Source organism: Haliotis cracherodii, unplaced genomic scaffold (assembly GCF_022045235.1).
Source record: "Haliotis cracherodii isolate W230 unplaced genomic scaffold, xgHalCrac1.p SCAF_22, whole genome shotgun sequence".
NCBI classification, from domain to species: domain Eukaryota; kingdom Metazoa; phylum Mollusca; class Gastropoda; order Lepetellida; family Haliotidae; genus Haliotis; species Haliotis cracherodii.
This window is the reverse complement of record NW_027266278.1, coordinates 3,376,148-3,391,241: the sequence shown is the minus strand read 5'-3', so window position 1 is coordinate 3,391,241 and position 15,094 is coordinate 3,376,148. Positions and strand designations below refer to the sequence as shown.

Below are 15,094 nucleotides of genomic sequence, written 5' to 3'. Positions count from 1 at the left end.
GTTGGCAGTGTCAAGTAAGGCACAACAAATGAAAATATTTATGTTTTCACTATTAACTTGCACTACTGATTAGTGTTTAGTGAAACAGCTAACATTTTAGGTCAGAATAGATATTTTTTACTTAGTGTGCAACTGTGATCGATACTTGTATCGAGAAATAAAACATCATGATCCATCGATGCATCAGTGTATCGCCCCACCACTGCTACATATGTGTCTGATAGTAGCAAATGAGTGAGTTTGGTTTAACACCGCTTTTAACAGTGTTCCAGTTATATCACGGCGTGTCAGCTTAATGTGGGAGGAAAGCCCGAAGTGATGCAGGTCTCAGACGTTTACCACTTCGGTGAAACCCACGAGCACGGGTATGGTGCTGACAAACCTAGAAACATAATCGGGGGGCACCGGGATTCGAACCCATAATCAGAGGTTTCTGGCGTGCCCAAGGGCGTGCCGCAATTCTGCACAGCGAATTGCGGCGCCTTAGACAACTGGGCTACCCGTGCCCCCTAGTAGCAAATGATAATTGGCTTAGCAAATTCCAGTGATGGTCTTTCGACAAGAGTAATTGTTCAATGACTTGTCTGTATTGTTTGTTGTTCAGACACATTACATCAGTTAGAATGTTTTCAATTTTGTCTTGTGGTTGTAACAAAAGTCATATTTGGGATAACACTATCTTGGAAAAGTACACATTCTAGTACTTTTTTGGGTTGAGTCCCTTTCGGGATTCAAACCCACACCCTCAGACTCAGAGTGAGGCACCTAATTGCCAGCACATAGAGTCAGCGATCAAACCCACTCAGCCACCAAGGCTTCCACAAAAATGAAAGTCAGACAACTGGTAGTCTAGATCACATACTTTGTGTACCCTTCTGACAAATGTAAATTGGCACGGCTCCCATGACCGAAAGCTATGATTACACAATGCCTCAACCGAAGTACTAAATTGTATACTTTACCAAGAAAGTGTTATCCCAAATACAACATTTGTTACATCTGACCACTTTTGAAAAGGCATTGTGTATTTTGTGCCTTAAAACTTAATTTCAAAAATATTAATTTGTTCGTAAGACTTAATGAATGTGGCTCCCTAAATTTGAATGTGGCTCCTTAAAGTTTGAAATGGCACCTAGAAAAATATTGCCAGGAGCCATTAGTGGCTCTCAGAAAGAAATCTAAGTTTGGAGTACTGAAACTTCCCAGTGACAGCTCGGCAGTGATGAATGAAAGGACAAATGCAGAGCTATGAACTTCTTCTCCATAATCTATCATGAGTTCCAACAAGCATGGCAAGTGAGAGTACGCTAACATAAGCAGCAAACTGATTAGAAAATAAGTCACATAAGCGTCTGAAACAAGATGGAATCCCCTCAAAGAATTATTTCAAGTACCTCGTCCGAGGCTGTCAATCATCAGCTCCTCAACTGTAGGGGAAAGACAAGTTATCCTGGAAGTAAAAACATGTGGCATATTAAGTTTGCGTAAACCAGAGAGGAAAAACAGCAGGGCCGCTAGTCTAACTTTTCAACAGGATAGCTTTTTTAACAAAAATGTACCATTTTTACATCCATATTATCACAATTTGTAGGGGAGCTTCCACCACATTTGGAGGTAACACTTAACATTTATCAAGTAAGCTAACAAAAACAGCAAAGATGTATTAAGCTGGTTATTTTTAAAAAATTAAAAAACAACTTGTTTATCATTTCCAGAACTAGTCATAAACATGGCCAAGACTCAACAAAATTCATATAACAGAAAATCATTATTTACCTATATCCACCAACCCATACATAATTTTTTGTCTGTGTTGATTTTGGTGAGGGAGGGGCCACTTCTGTACGTCCCTCAATGGAATTCAACAGTGTCTCAACAGCCCAAACTGGCTTCAGTCTAGTCATACTCATTGTAAATACTTCTGTCATAAACCGACTCAATGTCTCTCACATCAAAGCCGCTTATCCTTGTCCTGATTTGCGGGATCCAAGATCAAATTAGTCAGAATGTTGTCAGGGATTTCATCAGAGCAATAAATACCTTGGTCTTTTCCTAGGGAATCCCATCAATGCCTTAAACAAACCCCAAATCTGTGAACTTCTCCCTTGGGATCCAGACTATTTAGCCGTTTTGCTGACTTAGGGCTTTGTGCTGTAAGCAGAACACGACTTTACAGTGTGTCACATCCAACACTGGCCAAAATGGCCATGTCCACTCTGTCCAGACAACCCACTGGGGGGAGCCAGAGTAAACATGGACACTCTGCGATGCCTAGGAAGCTTGTCGGGACCGTTTCATGCGGAGTCCGGGATAAAACTTCACACCAGTTCTTCAATCATTGTCCATACATCACATGGTCTAGGTGCTCAGCGGGGCCATTCAATACAACCATGGAAAAATATGGAAACAGTAGAATTCTTGATGTATTATAATTATCAATTATTAAGTTTTTACGAAATAAAGTGTACTGATTTATTCCTTGAGGATGAACACAGCATGCAGTGTGAGAGCGCTCAATACAAGTTGGAACACATGGCACAGTTTAGTTTAGTAAACACACAATCTCCGTGGCTCTGCAGGCGAGTCAGTGTGGAAACACCTCCGTGGCTCTGCAGGCTAGTCACACACAATCTCCATGGCTCTGCAGGCTAGTCACACATAATCTCCGTGGCTCTGCAGGCTAGTCAATGTGGAAACACCTCCATGGCTCTGCAGGCTTAGTCGTAAGTCGATGTGGAAACACCTCAGTGGCTCTGCAGGCGAGTCAGTGTGGAAATATCTCTGTGGCTCTGCAGGCTAGTCAGTGTGGAAACACCTCAGTGGCTCTGCAGGCTAGTCAGTGTGGAAACACCTCAGTGGCTCTGCAGGCTAGTCAGTGTGGAAACACCTCAGTGGCTCTGCAGGCTTAGTCGTAAGACGATGTGGAAACACCTCAGTGGCTCTGCAGGCTTAGTCGTAAGTCAATGTGGAAACACCTCCGTGGCTCTCCAGGCTTAGTCGTAAGACGATGTGGAAACACCTCAGTGGCTCTGCAGGCTTAGTCGTAAGACGATGTGGAAACACCTCAGTGGCTCTGCAGGCTAGTCAGTGTGGAAACACCTCTGTGGCTCTGCAGGCTAGTCAGTGTGGAAACACTTCAGTTGCTCTGCAGGCTAGTCAATGTGGAAACACCTCAGTGGCTCTGCAGGCTAGTCAATATGGAAACACCTCAGTGGCTCTGCAGGCTTAGTCGTAAGTCGATGTGGAAACACCTCAGTGGCTCTGCAGGCTTAGTCGTAAGTCGATGTGGAAACACCTCCATGGCTCTCCAGGCTAGTCAATGTGGAAACACCTCCGTGGCTCTGCAGGCTTAGTCGTAAGTCGATGTGGAAACACCTCCGTGGCTCTCCAGGCTAGTCAATGTGGAAACACCTCCGTGGCTCTGCAGGCTTAGTCGTAAGTCGATGTGAAAACACCTCAGTGGCTCTGCAGGCTAGTCAATGGTGGAAACACCTCAGTGGCTCTGCAGGCTAGCCAATGTGGAAACACCTCCATGGCTCTGCAGGCTAGTCAATGTGGAAACACCTCCGTGGCTCTGCTGGCTTAGTCATAAGTCGATGTGGAAACACCTCAGTGGCTCTCCAGGCTAGTCAATGTGGAAACACCTCCATGGTTCGGCAGGCTTAGTCGTAAGTCGATGTGGAAACACCTCCGTGGCTCTGCAGGCTAGTCAGTGTGGAAATATCTCTGTGGCTCTGCAGGCTTATCAGTGTGGAAACACCTCCATGGCTCTGCAGGCTTAGTCGTAAGTCGATGTGGAAACACCTCCGTGGCTCTGCAGGCTAGTCAGTGTGGAAATATCTCTGTGGCTCTGCAGGCTAATCAGTGTGGAAACACCTCCATGGCCCTGCAGGCTTAGTCGTAAGTCGATGTGGAAACACCTCTGTGGCTCTGCAGGCTAGTCAATGTGGAAACACCTCAGTGGCTCTGCAGGCTAGTCAATGTGGAAACACCTCAGTGGCTCTGCAGGCTAGTCAATGTGGAAACACCTCCGTGGCTCTGCAGGCTTAGTCATAAGTCGATGTGGAAACACCTCCATGGCTCTGCAGGCTAGTCAATGTGGAAACACCTCCGTGGCTCTGCAGGCTTAGTCGTAAGTCGATGTGGAAACACCTCAGTGGCTCTGCAGGCTAGTCAATGTGGAAACACCTCCGTGGCTCTGCAGGCTAGTCAGTGTGGAAACACCTCCGTGGCTCCGCAGGCTAGTCAATATGGCAACAAGGTATGGTGATACATACCGGATCGTGAACAAGGTATGGTGATACATACCAAATCGTGAACAAGGTATGGTGATACGTATCAGATCGTGAACTAGGTATGGTGTATCGTCCAGCCAAGTACATAGTTTGGAAATCTAAATAAATACCTGTCTTCTCACATGATCTATGATATGATCTATAAATGAATATGATCTATAAATGAAGGGATGATTAATTCCTACTTCCAACATAAGCATTATAACTTTTTGAGCAATTGAGTTTTTACTCAAATGTTTCTATTCAATGAGTGAACATTTAAAGACTTCAAAATAATGCACACCCCCCTCTAGCGGGTTCAATATTTTGAAAAAAAAAAAAATTGAATATTATGCACAGAAAAACATTACACCGTACCCCTTCAGCGAAGTCCGGCAAACGAACGGGTGATGAGAAACTTCGTCAGTACAAATTCGAAATTTGAGATAAAAAATCACCAGACATGTTGATTTACCGTTTATATTGTATTTTTTGTTCAGCTAGGCATTGTTTTATATCCAGGAATTAAGATTACCTTGTGTATTTTCTCGTAAACAAAGCCGGACACAGCAATCAGCTGTACACACATTTTCTTGGAATATACCAGTGATTCGGTCAAGACACACCCAATGATATAACTTTACAGTATTTTAATGCAAGGATCGGCCAAAGTTGTATCTGAAACTTTTTTTTATCAGGAATAATATATTCCAATATATTGTTAATTTAGATGCAGCTTTTACTAAACATATTTAAAATAATAATAACCCTAAGCGAAGCAGCTGATCGCTATTGCCGGGTATTATTTTTTACATGGAGCCAGTCTGACCAGTCACCGTCAAGGCTCCCATGCACGTGATCGCGAGAATTACGTGTTGACATAGAATCGTCCAACAAAAACAAATATGACTTTTAACGAATCAAAGTATGGCATTTATGATATATGTGTCCATTCTCTGTCAACTAAAGTTCGTTTCAAGGCGTCAATAGCAGTAATCTGACCGTGGTTGCTGTTAATAACGGTGAGTTGTGCGATCTTCCGATCGCTTCACACATGATTTCGCCGAAATTAATTAAAACAATATTAAAAGGAATTTTGAATAAAATTAATGAAATAAGTTACAAACATAAGTCCAGATATAAAAAGAACACTTTTTATAGCCAGACAGTGTAATTACATGAATAATTTGCGAAATTCACTATGGATTTGTTGACATGGTATTTCCGGTGTTACATCATACATGCTCACGGTAATGTCTTTCCATGGGGGAAAAAACATCAAAACTCATTAATTTGTGTATAATGCGCACCCCTTCTACACAGCTGTGTTTTTTGGAAAAAAAGTGCGCACTATACTCAAGAAAATATGGTAGCTCTGTTGTACGCATGCTAAAAAGGTGCATTGGGTATTTATGCCTGCTGTTTTTATACATATGAGTTTCGCATTTAATGCATGCGTTTTTGTATGCAAGTCAGTTGAAAATAATTGGGTTTTGAACATTTTGGGGGGTATTTTAAGCAAATATGTTGCTTATCTGTAGCTCTAGGCCTTCCCTGACCATGCCTAAATCCAAACACCGCACCCTTATGTCCAATTGGGTTGGACAGCTTGAACCCTTCCAACTACTGTTCCAAATTAATATTAATAAACAAAATTCTCCCTGAAAAGGCAAAATAACACCAAACATAAATATTTCATTTCTACAGGTAATTTATTTACTTAAGTGTATCAATCACGGCCAGCAGAACAAAAACCTTGCTAAAATCAATGAGCCCTGTAAACATTCTCATGGAACCTAGCAACTGGCTTGCCAACCATACACAGCCTGCCAGTACTTACAGTATAGTCACAAGCTTCACTGAACACAATCATTCTAAATTAGCCCCGCTTGATGAAGGGGCTTCAATTAAGAACAATAAGTCACATAATTGTGCATTTATCACAGATTGATGTTTTCTAAATATTTCTGGTGGGGGACAATAATGGCCATAATAAGCGCTATAGCAATTCCCTGTCCAGCTGGGCTCTGCGTTTTTATCAACTTATTACTTCAGAGCAGTAAAGAGAATATTCTTTACGGCAGGATGTGTTTACCTTTTCATGAACACCTGGCGTTATCATTGACTTTCAGTGACCCATTCATAGAATGTTCATCACTATTTTGCCAATGGTCAAATGGAATCGGTTTCGGCAGATAATTGAGACTGATTACTGGCTTTTGAGGTTTGATATTTAGCATGTTCATATCACAATGAATTTAATTATCTCTTGACTTTGAGCATGTTGAGCCTTACGTAAGAAATTATTGGTTGGTTGGTTTGTTGTTTAGCGCCGCACTCAGCAATATTCCAGCTATATGACCGCTGTCTGTCAATAATCGAGTCTGGACCAAGCAAATCCAGTGATTGATCTCATGAGCATCAATTTGGATACGAGGACATGCATCAACCAAGTCACCAAGCCTGACCACCCGACCCTGTTAGTCGCCTGTTACCACAAGCATAGTGGCCTTTTACGGCAAGCATGGGTTGCTGAACACCTGTTCTACCCCGGATCTTCACGGGTCAAGAAATTATTGACACCACAATAATCTTCCATTATACCAATCATTTAAGCTTAATCACAACAAAACCGTGTGTGTGTTGAAATATTCCACCAATATGACAAGAGCCTGTTGGGACACACTTTACAAATTTTACGTTTCACAGATATATTCCAGCCTTTTCACAAGTTTGGTCAAAATAAAAATTAAAAAAAATAGTTATGTCAATCATTTATTTAATTATTTATTTATATAAAAATCATTCTGCCTTGGAGTGAAAACTGCATATGGCTTCATTAAGCACTAATGGGGATGTAGACATGAAATTTATATACAACATTTTTTATTGAGGGTGATATTACTTGCAGGTGACATGATAAAAATAAATATGTGTTTTTTTCTTTTCCGGCTGCTTTTCAGTAGGGGCTTCAGGTTCGTGAAACGAAAATCAAAATTTTTTGGCCTAAAGAACCTATGGTTGATATCATGAGTAACATCCCACGATATCAAATTGACAAGTTAAGTAACCCACAATCAACCAAGTCATCGAGCCTGACAACCCAAACCATTTCCAGAGTAGAGTCTCCTCGGGAAGACAAGCATAAGTACTGGGGACTATTTAAGCCTGGAATCTCAATACCCAAACCCCCAAACCTGTTGATATATTAATCTTCGGTGATAAGATAAACTTAACATACAAATTCTGATGAAAGTTAAACCTGAGTCATGCAATTTCAGACCAGATTTTTTGGAGGGAAGGGGTATAGGCTTTCAAATCAATATTAATTTCATAAAAATCAGATCTTAGATCTACCACGATCTCTGGACATCCAAATAAGGATCACGTCAATCGATCTTTCATACGCTAAATCTAAGCGTCGCTTACCAGATTAGGAAAGTGACAGTCAGAATGTGTTTTCCAATCATGCAACCTTGGACAGGCTGTAAGACTGATTCCATCATAATCATCGCCTATCTCTCGCTCAAAGGGATAGACATTTGTAATGGAAGAGACGTTCCATATCCTGTGGAAAGTATCTTTAAGACATTCCAGAATTTTCTTTTGTTCAGTTTTCAAATTTTGAATCGAGCACTTTGTCAGAATATTTTTCAAAGCATATTCTGGAATGAAAGTCCTCAGTTTGAAACTAGTGCTGTAAAGCACAAGAAAGATGCTTTCTGATTGGCTTGTGTCCACATTGTGCTAGTCATTTCATTGGTCAGTCAAAGTTGACAAAAGATTGTTCTGACGTGACCTGTAATACGATGACCTCAGATCTTTATTTAGCAGGAACGAGAAATAAGATCTGGTTTTAAATGTGATGATTGAATCAGTATGAATTTTGTACCGGTATACTGGATTATGACTTTGTCCGTGATTAGTCAAAAAAATACAAAAATATATATACATACTACTCAAAAGAAGTTAAAGAACACCCTATTCTTTCATATTACTAGAGAGTAAACTATGGTTATAACGAACTCAAAGGGACCACTACTTTTAATTCATTATAACCGTAGTTCGTTATAAGCATATATACAACATCTATACCGCAAATGGACGGGACCAAGAAATAGTTTGTCATATCCGTCAGTTTGTTATAAATGTAGTTTACTGTAGTTATTATGTATATATGCATATAACAAACTACGGTTACAGGTTCTACTACACCAAATCAGTACCAGTTTGGAGAGTGCGGTTTTCGTAGGGAGCCTTCAGTGCAGATCAAGAGATATCTGCAGGCTGTGATTGGAGGATATTCTGTAAGATTTTTATGTCTTTCAAATGTACATCCATCCAGTTATTAAAACTGACCATGTTTTTCTATATTTAGTACTGTCTTTTTCAACATGATGACTTATGCTGAATGTGACCACAGCTATTTTCAAGTAGGTGACATTTGGTGCGAAACTGGGGGTGGTGTGTTTAGCTTCCGGTACTCGGAAAAGGAGCTGGCTAAGCTAGTCATTTTTATTTTTTTTATTGCTGCTCTAAGGCCAAACTGTGCACACACGTACAGGTAATAGCTGTTGAATGCTTAGTTATTTAAAAAAAAATCATAACGTTACTATAGAAGTCTATGGGAAAACATTTGGTTGTGTGTAACCTGTAGGGTGAGTGCACATTTCAGTAATTCATACTTTACATGCTTTTCTGTTTATATTTCACCATGGATACACCATGGAGGCAAATTTAAAAATAATGACAGTGAAGTTGGGGACATTTTGGGTTGAATGGAGCATTTGGATGGGCTGGAAATGAATGTTGCTTCGCATTGTGGTCGATCTCAGCATGAACCCCCCAGGGTACCTCTGTCCAACAAACCCTCCTCCTGCCTTCTGAATTTGTTGAAACTGATGAATTTGACAACAAATTAGGATAAAGTCACCACTGCCACAACAATTTCTGCCTTGTGTCAATCGCTTGCCAGTCAAGTTACGCGATGCCGTTATCTTGAATATGAAGCATGTACACTGCTGACAGCAGAATATGTCAAACATCCCCTTATTTATAGTAAACAATGTAGCATACCAATATGTCTTTCTGTTAGGTGCTCTTGTGTGAATGAATGATGCTATTTTTCTATTAAGTTTCTTAAAACAGACTTATTTTTCACTCATATAACTTTCAAATAATTATTTTGTCCCCTCAAGAACTGACTCCTGGCTGTTATATCCAAACTGGTTTGCCATTTGATATTGTCTGAACACTTTTTTCAGCTTTTCACATGCCTGATGTTGACTGGGGAGGTATATGTGCACTCATGCAGAAGAAGTAGGAGTTTCGACGTCGAATTTGGCATTTGGAGAAGCTGATCCGAAGTCCGGTGTTGGCAGTGTGTGATCGACAACCCTTGTTTTGCCTCGCTGCGCTTTATTACCTTTAGGAAGTTGTGGAACTTGGACATGTAGGTACAGTAAGTACATTTAAGAACCCCAGTCCACTTGAGGCCCCTCTGTTGCTCACTATCAAGTGCCATAATAAGATGACCCTCATGCACTAGACATTTCTGACAGTGCTCCCTTAATGCCTCACTGTGCAGTTTTTTAGTTTGCAAACATGAAGTAAGGGCTATACACCAGTCCCAGAACCTGCTTAGATGAAAATAATACCCACTGGCTCTTTTGGAATGTAACATTATGGTTCTGAAATCATCTGTAAAGAATGTGATAGTGTTCGACAAAACTAAATTATCTCCCCTGTTTAGTAAAATGCATTGTATCTTTCATTCCCCTATAAACCCATAAATTATTGGAGAGAAACACTATTTTAAGCTGGTATTGCATGACACTGTTAATTGTGAATAAAAAGAATTACATTTATGTCAGAATAAGCTGTACATTTTCAAAATTATATGGAATTTTAACTTTGTTTCATTGAAACTGGCAAATAACTGAAATAAGCAAGTTTAGCCACCTTGAAACATTAAACAGTAAGAATGTTTGATGTCCTGTGAGTATTTTAAAGTCTTAACTAAATAAATCAATAGAGTTAAGTGTAATTTCCTTCCATGTTGTGGTTTCAAAAAGCTTTTTACTACTTGAGGGTCCATTTCCATTTCTCGGCTTTAATAGGCGGTATGGTTCACTGGTCAGTGTTTGAGATTGCTGTTAACAATGCACCCCTTTATTTCCTATTTTCTGGTAAAGTTCATTATCCAGCCTTACATATATGATGACTTTAAAGCTGCTTAATGTGTCCCTTGCTTATTGTTGGCCTGAATTCCATGCTCTCTGTCCAATTTTGAGATTTTTTTTCTGATTCCTTTCCATGTGTACTTATGTCATCAGCCTATATCATAGAGGATTAGACTTTTGATTTTTGGAGTATATGAAAGCACAAACATTTGTGATAGCCCCTCCATAGATGATTTACCAAATGCTGACAGCCATTTGAGTGTTTAATTATATAAACAATGGATGGTGTAAGTTCGAGCAATCTCAAACAATATCAATCGCATCATGTCATGAGTGTCAAAACCATATTCCATGAATGTAGCAGACTCTGCTATGTTCTGATGATGTCAGCAAAGGAAGGCAAACAACAGACCACTACTCAGTTTTAAATATGTATTGTAACTGGTTTTGAGGTTTAAAGATTTGTTCAATTTTTTTAGTCGAAAAAATATTTTAGGGTGATATGATCTATGCAGCCTCAATCATTTATAGAATTGACCCCTGACCACCATCTTTTATGAAATATAAATGAACTTCCATGGTCAGTGCATGAAGGTAAAATCTTCTTTATTAATACAGAAATGCCTTTTGTAAAACATTGATGAAGTGTACATCATGAAACTCTCACAACTCTTTCTGTGCATCAAAACTATGTATTCTGGTGCCATATAGACATGCTGGATAGGAACAAGTAGTGAAGCTTAATCCAATTTCCAATTTTTTTTCTGAGAAGCTACATATATATACAACATATAAATCACAGATTTGACAAGTGCAAATATATTCTGATTTGTCTACAGGTTCTACTACACCAAATCAGTACCAGTTTGGAGAGTGCGGTTTTCGTAGGGAGCCTTCAGTGCAGATCAAGAGATATCTGCAGGCTGTGATTGGAGGATATTCTGTAAGATTTTTATGTCTTTCAAATGTACATCCATCCAGTTATTAAAACTGACCATGTTTTTCTATATTTAGTACTGTCTTTTTCAACATGATGACTTATGCTGAATGTGACCACAGCTATTTTCAAGTAGGTGACATTTGGTGCGAAACTGGGGGTGGTGTGTTTAGCTTCCGGTACTCGGAAAAGGAGCTGGCTAAGCTAGTCATTTTTATTTTTTTTATTGCTGCTCTAAGGCCAAACTGTGCACACACGTACAGGTAATAGCTGTTGAATGCTTAGTTATTTAAAAAAAAATCATAACGTTACTATAGAAGTCTATGGGAAAACATTTGGTTGTGTGTAACCTATAACAAATTAAAATTAGTGGTTCCTTTGAACTTGTTATAACCGTAGCTGACTGTATATAGCTATAGAGAGAGTAAGACATCCCCAAAACAGCCGAAATGCTACTATCCTTCTGATACCTTTAACATTAGAGAAACTGCCTTGGGCTGGTGCCAAGCTGCATCCCCACTGATAACACTAAGTGAACAGCTCAACATGCTTATCTAAGAGCATTACAGATTCATAAAAGAGACTTGGTGTACAATACATCATACACACATTTCTATCTTCAGTTTGGTAAACATATGAGTTCTTAAAAGATTAAACCAACATTTTACTTTAAAAAGCTAAATTCCCCATAATAAGACTGCAATTTTGATCACTGGTCTGACGCCCAAGTCTAGAAAAATACTTTGTGGTCAAATAAGCCAGTGTTTCCGTTCAGGGTAATTACATGTTTCTTACCAGTAAAATTAGGATTGGACAGGTAAATCATGTGACTTCCATCCCTGTAGACCAGCAAATAATTGTACCTCATAAATCTTTGTTGTTGGACAAAAAATTGACAATATCCATATGACGAAAATCAGTATATTTTTTCGATCGAAGTCAGCGTGTCTGTTACCATCAGGGTTTCCCCTTGTCTATATTTAGTGCATGGAAATAACATTTCGCTTTGCTTCAAGGTTAAACATACATTTGTAAGGACTAAGTCTAGAGATATTGAGAAAAAAAAATGTATTGTATTTAACGAGGTTACTTCAGAGATGACAGAATTAAAACCAGGTAATCATCATGTTGCTTTTTTGTTGAAAGTTGGGAAAGACGAAACTTAGGGGGACTGGTAATTTTTAGAGTTGCCAGTCAACCAGGACTGGCAGTTTTAAAAGCCAGCAGGAACACTGAAATAAGCTTACCTAATAATAGTCCATATAATACAACAACCTACTGAAATGATGCAGGTCCATTAAGTGGGAATTACTTGAATTAAAAGTAGGGTCAGCATGTAATATAAGACCAGTCATAAATCTAAATTGTACATGTCCATGAAATTGTGTGACCAGATCAATCAGATATGTTATCAGTAAGCAATAGCCCTCACCACTTCACCCCAAGTTAATGGTTGGCCAGTAACCACAGGAGGTGGGAAATAACAGGCAGGGTGATATAATGTAATATACACCACCACGCTAATTGCTTTAAATACCAGCCTTCGCAGTCAGTACACATGTCCATGGAATTTGCAATTTTACAGGAAATCTACTCAGTGGTGGGTTTCCACACACCATAAGTTGAGGTGCATGTAGGCCCAAATTGAAAATCTCACTATGCATGCTGAATCAGTTTCAAATGTGATGCATTATCTAGAACATATGTAATATACTGTTACTGAACTGAAGATAGTAGGCGTTCATAATTGAAATTGTATCATATAATAGACATATCACAATCTTTTAAATGGCTTAAGAATATTTTTATTATTACTACTACTAATTCTACAAATGAAATAAGTTCATATTACATCACATGGGCCAGGCCAAACAATGAAATCTATTTATAACCCGAATTGATATATCACATGACACTTCAAATATAGAATAGTGTACCCTGAAATCTTAAATGGCCATCAACATACATGATGAATATTTTGCAATTCTACAATTTCAAGGAATTAAAAACCGTCATTTATGGTCTATGACGAGAGTAGTGTCAAAGGCAATGTTATTTAATTGACAGATGGCATCAACTATTCAACATAATGCCACGACTGGTAGATCTAACCGAATAATAGACAAATAATGTCAACAAAATATATCTGAACATTGGGCTAATATTGGATTTTCTTTGAGCATGGTCAATCAACAGAGCTGGTCAATAAATTCTTTATTGTCCGAGTAGCAGGTCAGTCTTTGGGTCATATCATAACAGTCTCCTGTGAAAGATCATTTTTAGATTACTGAGTCAGAATTTGCGAGATTCAGACTCAGAGTAACTGGAACTTATCGTCTGCTGCTACGCCTATTACAGAACAATGATGTAACAGTCTACGGGTTCCTCGCATAGATTATTATGATAACCAACGTCATCTTATCGAATTTTTGTCCGATTCAACTGCAGCGAACCAACAAACAAACTGCGGGTCTAAAACAGCTGAGCGGATCACTGTCCGCCCTTGAAAACCTCTGCTCGGAATTACACCCGAGTGAAATCCTGCTATTGACTACATCTCGGTCAACTAAAGCCTTTGGCTGTGACCTTAACTAATCAAGAGTTAGTTTATGTACTTACTTTAGGCAAAGATCGAGCTCGCGACAGACGATCCGTACATCCAACCTTCCTCTCTTCTGCAATACATCGATGTAGAGCTGACGCATGGGCAGAAGAGCAAGAAAGGGGAGTAACTCTCGTCTCCTATCGTCAACAGTCAAGAGTAAACTTCATTCATCAGGTCACGACAGCCAAACATTTTGTTGACTTGCGACAAAGAAAGAAAGACCCATAATATCCCAGTAAACCTAATGCATTTATTTCATTGTTACTAGCAATGAGCATGCGCTATATTCCATCAGAACCAGATTTGTAAACATTTCATTTGATTAATAGATTTGATCTGATTAAAATAATAAATTATGCAAACAAATGTAAATACTAGCCTATAACGTGTCTTGATTTTATCAGTAAGATAAAATATTTATTCATATTGAACAGGACAAATGAACACACAATAACATTTAGAAAGTGGTCAAATGTAACACAAGTTCTATTTGGGATAACACTTTCTGGTACTTTTTTGGGTTGAGTTCTACCCTGGACACAAATATAACAGGAACAATGGGTTTTTTTAACTTTGAAACCTCGTGCATAATGTTATATCCACGAACACTGACGTCATTAAATCATATTTGTCACAAATTGACAATTATGATATGATTTGTAATCCAATACATACAAATTAATTTATTTATATTCAGTTCCTTCGTGTTTTAGTCCCATACACATAAGTTTAAACAATGCAGCTCTCAAGCACTTTTTTTTCAATTTGATAAAAAACAGAAACAACAAGCCACGAAGCACAGACGTAAAGGTAAGAGTTCTTTGTCAAAGGAGACCAGGGCTGAAGTTTTATTGAACCAAATGCCCATCATGACATTTGACACCCTCTTTATATGGACCACTAAAATGTACCACTATCAAAAACCTGGACCAGCCTCTGTATCCCGCCAGCATCCATACGTACAAGTATGGCGCTCGGCATTAAGGGGCTAAAACAAGGACTGGTCGGCTCGGAGTCAGTATACTGTGTCTGAGTGGGGTATTCATGTTAAACTGCGGCATGGTATCTCAGTGAGCTAGCACTATAAATCGGCATC

At 39.1% G+C, this 15,094-nt stretch overlaps 1 protein-coding gene across 2 annotated transcripts in view; it reads right to left on the bottom strand.

The window, feature by feature from the left end:
* Window positions 1–14,083, bottom strand: part of LOC139471391 (tripartite motif-containing protein 2-like) — a 51,291-nt gene extending 37,208 nt beyond the window's left edge. The window contains exons 1-2 of one of the 2 annotated variants that reach the window (XM_071253755.1): window positions 14,013–14,069; window positions 1,395–1,450 (exon numbers count right to left, since the gene is read on the bottom strand). The gene's annotated coding sequence lies outside the window, so the exon portion shown is untranslated. Of the gene's footprint in view, window positions 1–1,394; window positions 1,451–14,012 lie in introns of both variants that reach the window. The other variant, XM_071253754.1, reaches the window with a different exon arrangement.
* Window positions 14,084–15,094: the final 1,011 nt, after the last annotated feature.